The sequence below is a fragment of the Chiloscyllium plagiosum genome, chromosome 36 (assembly GCF_004010195.1).
Source record: "Chiloscyllium plagiosum isolate BGI_BamShark_2017 chromosome 36, ASM401019v2, whole genome shotgun sequence".
Classification (NCBI taxonomy): domain Eukaryota; kingdom Metazoa; phylum Chordata; class Chondrichthyes; order Orectolobiformes; family Hemiscylliidae; genus Chiloscyllium; species Chiloscyllium plagiosum.
The window spans coordinates 27,048,043-27,058,974 of NC_057745.1; the positions used below are offsets into that span (position 1 = coordinate 27,048,043).

Consider the following 10,932-nt stretch of genomic DNA (forward strand, 5'->3'; position numbering starts at 1 on the left):
GTTATCTCATTTCTGAAGGCTTCCCATTTTCCAGCCATCCCTTTACCTGCAAACATCTGCACCCAATCAGCTTTTGAAAGTCCTTGCCGAATACCATCAAAACTGGCCTTTCTCCAATTTCGAACTTCAGCTTTTAGACCTGGTCTATCTTTTTCCATCACTAGTTGGAAACTATTAGAATTATGGTCGCTGGCCCCAAAATGCTCCCCCACTGACACCTCAGTCACCTGCCCTGCCTTATTTCCCAAGAGTAGGTCAAGTTTTGCACCTTCTCTATATGGTACATCCACATACTGAATCAGAAAGTTTTCGTGTACACATTTAACAAATTCCTCTCCATCTAAACCCTTAACACTATGGCAGTCCCAGTCGATGTTTGGAAAGTTAAAATTCCCCACCACAACCACCCTATTATTCTTACAGATAGCTGAGATCTCCTTAAAAGCTTGTTTCTCAATTTCCCTCTGACTATTAGGGGGTCTATAATACAATCCCAATAAGGTGATCATCCCTTTCTTATTTCTCAGTTCCATCCAAATAACGTCCCTGGATGTATTTCCGGGAATATCCTCCATCAGCACAGCTGTAATGCTATCCCTTATCAAAAACACCACTCCCCCTCCTCTCTTGCCTCCCTTTCTATCCTTCCTGTAGCATTTGTATCTTGGAACATTAAACTGTCAGTCCTGCCCATCCCTAAGCCATGTTTCTGTAATTGCTATGATATCCCAATCCCATGTTCCTAACCATGCCCTGAATTCATCTGTCTTCCCTGTTAGGCCCCTTGCATTGAAATAAATGCAGTTTAATTTATTAGTCCTACCTTGTCCCTGCCTTCACTAACTGTTTGACTCACTTCTGTTCTCAACTATACCCCAGTCTGGACACACAGGCTGAGCTGAGGCTCCAGGTCCGCAGCTAGGCCCGGGCACCTGATGGTGAAAACGGTGGAGATGGCGACGCGGTGAATTTGGTCCCAGCACAGGATGCTGTAACAGCAACAGCGGCGGCTGTATTGGTGAGGTCGCCCCAGTGTGAACTCATGGCGGTGGTAGAGTTGGTGGAGGTGAGATGGCATGGGAGAGCGGCGACGTTTTGTTCCAGTGGCGATGCTGTGGTGAAGCACGGTTATAACGGCACAGACTGTTTAGCCGCAGGGACTCGAGGCATCGAGGTGGAGGAATCCAGATCCAGGCTCAGAGCTGAGCTAGAAGCAGAAGCTGTTCCAAAAATTACCTCACGTTATTCAGATCAGCCTATAAGGTAAACTTTATTGTTTTATTTTTCCAGGTTTACATTGTGCATTTTGGTTTATTTTCTGTGCTTTAGGATGGAGCTGGAGAGTGGTGACACTTTACAACACTTTTCCCTGTATTTGTATTGGGTACATGTGACAATTAATCAAATCAATTCGTTTGTATCCCTTTTTCTAAATACTTCTTATTTCTACGTTTACTTCACCCATTTCAACTTTTTCAACTTACTGTTTCTTGGTGCCTCCCTCTGAGTAATTAGCATGCTCTTTGCAGAAATTCTCAATTTCTTGATTTGTAGTGGGTTGAACTGCAGATGTGTACAAGATCAGTTCAAACCAAACAAGACAGCTGGAGGTTTATTATTATTTGAACATTGGCTTTGGTCCTTCTCATTTACAGTTCCTTGTATTTAAGGCCCATTTTTGGTGATTCCTGGAACTGAATTTTTATAAGAAGATAAACCTTAAAGGGTTAATACCTCAAGTAGTTGGCCGTGTCCCAAGGTGAATTCCTGAAGCACTGAGTGGTAGCACTGATATCTCTCTGTAAATATGTTCTGGATCTCAAATTGTTTTCAATGCATTTATTTAAGCATTGGAAGTCCCAGTGCTTGGTGACACCTCCTTTTTCTGTTGACACAATGAGTCAACACGTACTGCCTTTTTGCTTCAAATGGCTAGACAGTGGGCTTCCACGCCCAGTGTGATGTCAGATTTAAACCAATCCAAGAGAGTAGGAAATGAGGTTCTGCAGTAGCGAAAGAACTTTTCATCCTGCGACAACATGATGTGACCTGGACAGTACTCAAGGAAGCAATGCATAGTTATGTAATTACAGCCTACGGGGCAGACTGACATATCAAGTCTCATCCTCAAACAACATCACAAAAAGAGGTCATCTGGTAATTATCACCTTACCATTTGTGTGAATTTGCAGTATACAAACTGGCCACTACAATTCCTACATGGCAAGAACACAGTGGCTTAGGGGTTAACATTGCTGCCTCCCAGTGCCAGGGACCCGGGTTCGATTCAAGTCTTGGGTGACTGTCTGCGTGGAGTTTGCACATTCTCCCCATGTCTGTGTGGGTTTCCTCCAGGTGCTCTGGTTTCGTCCCACAGTCCAAAGATGTGCAGGTTAGGTGAACTGACCGTGCTAAATTGCCCGTAGTGTCCAGGGATGTGTAGGTTAGATGCATTTCTCAGGGAAAATATAGAGTAATAGGGTAGGGGAAATATAGAATAATAGGGTAGGGGAATGGGTCAGGGGTTGGTTACTCTTTGGAGGGTCGGTGTAGACTTATTGGGCCAAATGGGCTTTTTCCACAATGGAGGGAATCTATGATTTTAAAAGTAATTAGAATCATAGTAAGGAAGCAGGCCATTCAAGTCATTGAGTCCGCACCAACCTTCTGAAAAGCATCCCAGTGAGACTTCACCCCATCCCAGGGCACATCCCTGGACACTGTGGAGCAATTATCATGGCCAATTCACCTAACCTGCCCATCTTTGGACTGTGGGAGGAAAGTGGAGCACCTGGATTAAACCCACACAGACACGGGGAGAATGTGCAAACTTCACACAGACAGTCATGATTAGATTAGATTACTTACAGTGTGGAAACAGGCCCTTCGGCCCAACAAGTCCACACCGATCCTCCGAAGAGCAACCCACCCAGACCCATTCCCATACATTTACCCCTTCACCTAACACTACAGGCAATTTAGCATGGCCAATTCACCTAACCTGCACATCTTTGGACTGTGGGAGGAGACCGGAGCATCCAGAGGAAACCAATGCAGACATGGGGAGAATGTGCAAACTCCACACAGACAGTTGCCCGAGGCGGGAATTGAACCCGGGTCTCTGCTGCTGTGAGGCAGCAGTGCTAACCACTGTGCCACCGTGCCACCCACTAATGTGCAAACTCCACACAGACAGTCGCCTGAGGTTGGAATCGAACCTGAGTCCCTAGTGCTGTGAGTCTGCAGTGCTGAGAGAAACCCAAACAAGCAGAAACCCTAGCCACTCTCCCCTACATCAAGAACATCTCGGAAATGACTGCCAGACTACTCAGACCCCTTGGCGTCATGGTAGCCCACAAACCCACCAACACACTAAAACAGCAGCTAATGAACTTGAAAGACCCTATACAGACAACAAGCAAAACTAATGTCATTTACAAAATACCGTGCAAGGACAGTAACAAACAAAAAGGCAGAAAACTAGCCACCAGGATACATGAACACCAACTAGCCACAAAAAGACATGTGTCCTCACATACAGATGAGGAAGGACACCACTTCGACTGGGACAATACATCCATCCTAGGACAAGCCAAACAAAAACACACACGAGAATTCCTAGAAACATGGCACTCCAACTGGAACTCTATCAACAAACACATCAAGTTAGACCCCATCTACCACCCCCTGAGAAAAGGAACAGGAAGTGACGTCACCACAGGAAATAACCACCACAGGAAATGACATCACCAACCCAAAGAAACCCAAACATATGAATAGAAAGCAGGAATTTTCAGCATTGCTTCGCGTGAGGTCCACTGAAGATGTTACCTAGTAAGGTAACGAAACGTCTAGAAGTGAACCTTTCAGCTCAGCAAATAAACCTACATCCAAAACCTCAACCTGAGCTACAAATCATCTTAAAACTCATTAAGATGTTTCTCATGTTCAAGAAAAGGTCGCAATGATTTTACTGTAAAGCGTGAATGTTGTTTAACAATGTGAGTTGTTGAATGAATGCAGAGTGATATATTTAGAGACTAATAGATAGAAAAAGACATGGAGTCATGTTCAAGTGAATTGTTCCTAGAATTTTGAAAGGTCTATTGATGACAGAAACATGGTTATGATTCACGAGCACGGTGGAGACTATCTCACTTTATCTGACTCAAACACATTTTTGTACATCAGATACTTTTCTAAGTTACTAAAACTATTATTTGTATCTACTGATCTTCACTGAACCATTCAACACTGCCAACACTCAAAGTTGTGTTCCATATTTGATAATGACCTGCATATTTGTATAAAACGTTAGGGCTATGAAAGTTTACAAACCAAGCATGTTTCCGTGGCCTTAAGGTGAATCTTTCAACAGTTTATCAGTTTGAAGATTCAAAGCATAAATTCTCCTTGTGTCTTGTAACTAAAGTTGCAGAATCCTATTTTTTGCATTGAATTATGTTAGGGAGGAATATTACAGCATAGAGATTCCAGCTCCTGATTGCCTTTCCATATTCTTTCTGTATGCCTGGATTTTCACAGAAACTCTGCAGAATTCTCAAACAGATGGGTGGTATCTGGATTCGGAGCTCCCAGCTCCTTTTCCAGCAGATCTGATTTTCACCAGTGGGGGAAAGGGTCAGATTGTGACTCACACATAAGGGAACCCAAATGAAGAACTCAGTGTTAACTTCAAACAGACCACATTTCTTTTGCCCGGATCTTGAAAGACTGTGGAACTGCCAAGCTGTAAAATTATTTTCATGTCCAGTCTGTTAAAATATAAAAATATCAGCTTGCCTTTGTCAATGAGATGTTAAAAGAATCTGTTGTTTCAGTGACAAAAGCTGTTCATTGATAAGATACCATCATAAGGACTATCATTCTGTCAGTATTAATACTTGGCTGCTTTTCATAACATATCATTGTATCATTGGAAACCTAAAGCTCATAGTTTGATTCTCAACTGAAAGAGGTTATTACAGGGTTGATGTCTGTGATTTGGTTTTGCGAATACACCTCCTCATTTTAAAAGTGTTTAAGTACTTGAGGGAATTTAAAAGCTTAGATGAGCTTTTATGAATGAGAATATTTTTCTAAATACAGTGAACATTGAAAGAGACATTTAAATCCTAATTTTACTTAATGTCAACAAAGTCCCTGAGGTCTGTACCTGCTGGGTACTAGATATGTTTGCATGGACGATCAAAGCACAAATGTTAGTGAGTGGGTTGGTGCAGATGGTCATGAGCTTCAAGCTTCAGGAGTAAATATCGCCAATGATCTATCCTGGTCCATCCACATTGATGCTACAGTCAAGAAAGCACGCCAATGACTCAAATTCCTCAGAAGGCTAAGGAAATTCAATATGTCCACTATGACTCTTATCAATTTATGTTGATGCACCATGGAAAGCATCCTACCCAGATGCATCACTGCTTGGTATGGCAACTGCTCTACCCTAGACAACAAAACATTACAGAGAGTTGTGAATGCAGCCCAGTCCATCACGAGAAACAGCCGTCCTTCCATTGACTCCATTTATACTTCCAGCTGTCTTGGGAAAGCACCCAACATAACCAAAGACCCATCCCACCCTGGTTATACTCTCTTCAACCTTCTTCCATCAGGCAGAAAGTGTTTGGAAACACATGCCAACAGATTTAAGAACAGCTTCTTCCCTGCTGTTACTAGACTTATAAATTATCCTCGAATATATTAGAGTTGATCATTTTCTGCAACCTTCTCTGTAGCTATAACACTATATTCTGCACTCTGTTCTATTACACTGATGTACTTATGTAAGGTATGATTTATCTGGATAGCAGGCAAAATGACACTTTTCACTGTATCTTGTTGCATGTGACAATAATAAATCAAATCAAATCAAAAATTGGCATTAAGTTGGCATGGGACTTAAAAGGGTCATCAAAATGATCAAAGGCCTACCCGAGCTGGAGAGTAGATGACTGAGATATGTGTTATCCACTCACACCATCACTGTCTAATCCTTCTTCCTTACTGCTATCTTGTTTCATTACTGACATATTCCAAACCCGTCAGTTGAGTTAGATTAGATTAGATTCCCTACAGTGTGAAAATAGGCCCTTCGGCCTCACCAGTCCACACCAATCCGCCGAAGAGTAACCCACCCAGACCCATTTCCCTCTGACTAATGCACCTAACACTATGGACAACTTTAGCATGGCCAATTCACCTGACCTGCACATCTTTGGACTGTGGGCGGAAACCGGAGCACCTGGTTTAGTTAGGAATTAAAAATTTGTTCTGCATTATAAACTTTATAATGCAGAACTTCATAATAGATAAGAGTACACTGTTATTCCAATAGCTCCCTGGATGTCCTGCAATTGGTTCACTATTTGCAGTGCCCTTTATTTGGAGACTGACACAGGTGGTGGGTGGGTGGCATGGTTTGGCAGTAAATTAGCATGGTCACTATGAGCAGGGTGAGTGAGGAAATGAGTTGGCTTAGATGGGACATGGGGAAACGGGTGGCGATGAGGCTGAGGACCAGAGGACCTAAAATATGAGCAACCAACTGGAAAGAAGGGCCAGATAACCAAAGTGAGCCTTTAAACCAGCCCACTCTGGTCCTGAAGAAGGGTTACACCCGAAATGTTAACTCCTCCGCATCCTGATGCTGCCTGGCTTGCTGTGTTCTTCCAGTCTCCTGCCTGTCTCACTTGGCACTCTGCAGCCTTTGAGGCTGCCTCCAGTCCGCGTCTGACCTCTCAATGGAAAGGCTGTGAGGGATGTTGATGAACAAAGAGACCTTGGAGTGCAGGTTCATAGCTCCTTGAAAGTCGAGTTGCAGGTAGATAGGATAGTGAAGATGACTGTTTGCTTAACTTCATTGTTCAGTCTATTGAGTATAGGAGTTGGTAGGTCATGTTGAGGCTATACAGAACATTGGTTAGGCCACTTTTGGAAGAGTGCATTCAATTCTGGTCTCCCTGCTATAGAAAGTTGTGAAACTTGAAAGGATTCAGAAAAGGTTAACCAGGATATTGCCAGGGTTAGATGATTTGAGCTATAGGGAGAGGTTGAATAGGTTGGGGCTATTTTCCCTGGAGCGTTGGAGGCTGAGGGGTGACCTTATAGATGTTCATAAAATCATGAGGGGCCTAGATAGGGTGAATAGCCAAGATCTTTTCCCCAGGGTAACAGAGTCCAAAACTAGAAGGCATAGATTTAAGGTGAGAAGAGGGTGGTGCACATATGGAATGAGCTGCCAGAGGAAGTGGTGGAACTGATACAATTACAACATTTAAAAGGCATCTGGATGGGTATATGAATAGGAAGGGTTTAGAGGATATGAACCAAATGCTGGCAAATGGGACTAGATTAATTTAGGATATCTGATCAGCGTGGACGAGTTGGACCGAAGGGTCTGTTTTCACACTACAAATCTCCGTGATTCTATGAAGATGTTCACATCCACCCGACTGGAATGGAAATCAGGCGTGAGGGGGTTCATGTATCCGGGTAGGGTTTGCCAGGCCAGGAAATTACCTGGCACTTGTTACCTGCCTCAGGAGCATATATCCAGCTGATAAAATGGATAGTCTGAAGTAACTAATTTGAACAGAGCATCTGTCTCTTACCAACAACAGGAGAAAGGAACATTGAGAGTGCAGGACTTGTGGCTAGAGAGAATAGAAAACAAAACTTCTCAGTAAGAATGTGGTTATTCTAAAAATGATTCCTGTGTGGATTGTTAACTGACAGTGATGCCACAGATTAAAGGACACTAATTATTTAATGAGTAACTGAATGTTCAGGTAGCTGCTGGAATTTGAACTCAGTGTACTCCTTGTGTAGCACGAAGTTAATGTTATAAAGTTTATAAAGTGAGCAAATATTTGACCCCAAGCTAAAGCTGAAAACAGATCCCTCAGTGACAGATTTAGGACACATTAATAATGAACCCAGTTACATTGAAGGACCATGCAATGATTATGCACCAGACAACTCATAACTCCATTATTTTTGGTTCAGAAATGCCCATGCATGCCTACTGTCTTGCCAAATTCTGACACAAGATGTTTGTTAATGCCCAGGATGTCAACCTTGTGATTCTGCACAAACTGTTTTCATGAACCTGAGTAAAAATTAAGCTTTTTGAATTTTATGCATTAATTTGGAGCTTGATTTGCCTGAAACAATGTCAGACTAAATGATGTATACTAGACTACTGCAGAACAAACAACTGGCCAGACCTCCAGCCAAGTAATATCATAGAATCCCTACAGTGTGGAAACAGGCCATTTGGCCCAAAACGTCCAAACCAACCCTCCGAAAAGTAACCCACCCAGACCCATTCCCCTACATTTATCCCTGACTAATGCACCTAAACTATACATCCCAACACATTGTCAATTCACCTACTTGGCATATCTTCGGACAGTGGGAAGAAACCAGAGCACCCGGAGGAAACCCACACAGACAAGGGGAGAATGTGCAAGCTCCACACAGACAGTCGCCCAAGGCTGGGATCAAACCCAGGTCCCTGGTGCTGTGAGGCAGTACTGCTAACCATTGAGCCACCATGTTGCCCATAATAGGATTAAGACTGAAATTATGTACAATTTTGGTCTCAATTTCTATGGAAGGACACACTGGTCTTGAGGTGGAATAGCCAACGCTCTCTAGATTGGTCATACAAACATAAAAACATCTGAACGGGTGAACAATGAACAGGTGTAGGCCATTCAACCCTTCAAACCTGTGCTGACATTCATTAAGATGATGGCTGCTCTGATTTTAACTGCAAACCCAAATTTCTACAGAACCCTGGTAACCTTTTTTGGCCCCTTGGTCATCAAGAGTCTATCTACCTCCACCTTGAAAATAATTAAAGAGTCTGCATTCATTGCCTTTTCAGGAAAGGAATTCAAAAAACTCACAACCCTCTGAGAGAAAAAGTGTTCCCTCACCTCTGTTTTTAAATGGCTGTGTTTTATTTTTAGTTTATGACCTGGGGTGAGAGGATCTTCTGGTGGTAAGAGGTTGGGTAAATTGGACCAATATTCAGAAGAATGCAATTCAGAAGAATGAAAAATGATTTCATTGAAATATTTGAGATTCTGAAAGGGCTTCATAGGCTAAGTACTGAATGGTTGTTTTACTTGACTGCTAGAATCTAGAAAATAGGACACAGGGGATAAGTAATTATTTTTGTTTAGAACTGAGGTGAAATTTCTACACTTGCGATGTGGTTAACCTTTGGAATTCTCACTCCTGGAGAATTGCTCCATCATTGAACATTGAACAGAGACAGGGTGAAAGTGTAAGATCTACTGGAAGTACAGTAGAACCTCGATTATCCGAATATCAATTATCCGAATTTCAGATTATCTGAAGTAGATTTCAAGGTCCCACAAAAACGTTACATCAAAGAGGTAAGTGAATTCAATTTCCCTGGACTGAAGAACATGTGAAAGCGCTGGCAAAAACAAAGAAACACAAGCAGCTCAAGCATCAGCAACTGGATATTTTTTAGGTAAGGGTTAGTTACACAGCCTTTTGCAAACGTAAGTGTTTTATAGTATTCCCATCACTTTACCGGGCCGTTCATGAAAAAACTGGCCGAGAACATAAACGCATGTGCCAGGCGGAAACTGATAAACACTGTTGCAATCATAGAAGCTGTTCAGGACCTTGTTTAGTGGCTTTCCTTGTTTAAGGTAAAATTGATTATCCGAATGAGAAAGTGCCCGCCCACCTTGTTCGGATAATCGAGATTCCTCTGTATATGCTATGTAGGAGATCTTTGTTAAAACCTTTATTCCCTCTGTCATGACATTTTGTTTCAACCCACATCTCATGGACCGCAATGACTTAAAGTAGAGGGGTAGATGAAGTGAGAGATCTTGTGTACAAGTGCACAGATTCCTAAAGGTGGCAGTACAGATAAGATTGTAAAGAAGGCGTGTGGAATGCTCTCTTTCATTGGCAGAGGGATAGACACTAGTGTATAAGACACTAGTGAGGCCACAACTGGAGTATTGTGTGCAGCTCTGGTCACTTTACAGAAAGGACATAATTGCGCTGGAGAGAACGCAGAGAAAATTTATTTGAATGTTACCAGGCCTGGAGATTTGTAGCTCCGAGGAAAGATTGGAGAAGTTGGGGTTGTTTTCCTGGGAACAGAGAAGGCCGAGGAGTGACATAATTGAGGTATACAAAATTGTGAGGAGCCAGGAAGGATCTGAAGAGAGAGCTAAAAGCAGTAAGAAGGGGACATGAAAAGTCCTTAGTTGGTAGGATAGGGAAAACCCAAAGGCTTTCTATAGGTATGTCAGGAATAAAAGAATGACTAGGGTAGGAATAGGTCCAGTCAAGGATAGTAGTGGGAAGTTGCGTGTGGAGGCTGAAGAGATTGGGGAGACACTGAATGAATACTTTTCATCAGTATTCACTTAGGAACAGGACATTGTTGTCAATGTGAGTACTGAGTCACAATTAAGTAGAATGAATGGCTTTGAGGTATGTAGGGAAGAGGTGTTGGAAATTCTAGAAAGGGTGAAAATAGATAAGTCCCCTGGGCCTGATGGCATTTATCCTAGGATTCTCTGAGAAGCAAGGGAGGAGATTGCAGAGCCATTGGCCTTGATTTTTATGTCCTCATTGTCTACAGGAGTAGTGCCAGAAGATTGGAGGCTAACAAATGTGGTTCCCTTGTTCAAGAAGGGGAGTAGGGATAACCCTAGTAACTATAGGCCGGTGAGTCTCACTTCTGTTGTGGGCAAAGTCTTAGAGAGAATTGTAAGGGATAGGATTTATGAACATCTGGATAGGAATAATGTGATCAAGGATAGTCAGCATGGTTTTGTGAAGGGCAAGTCGTGCCTCACAAACCTTATTGAATTCTTTGAAAAGGTGACGAAGGAGGATGATGAGGGG

The 10,932-nt window shown here is 42.6% G+C and overlaps 1 long non-coding RNA gene across 1 annotated transcript in view; it reads left to right on the top strand.

Moving 5' to 3' along the window:
- Positions 1–829: 829 nt before the first annotated feature.
- The window catches only part of LOC122540847, a 17,578-nt gene continuing 7,475 nt past the window's right edge, over positions 830–10,932 (top strand). Inside the window, exon 1 of the long non-coding RNA XR_006309432.1 lies at positions 830–1,263. This is a non-coding gene — a long non-coding RNA (uncharacterized LOC122540847). The remainder of the gene's footprint in view (positions 1,264–10,932) is intronic.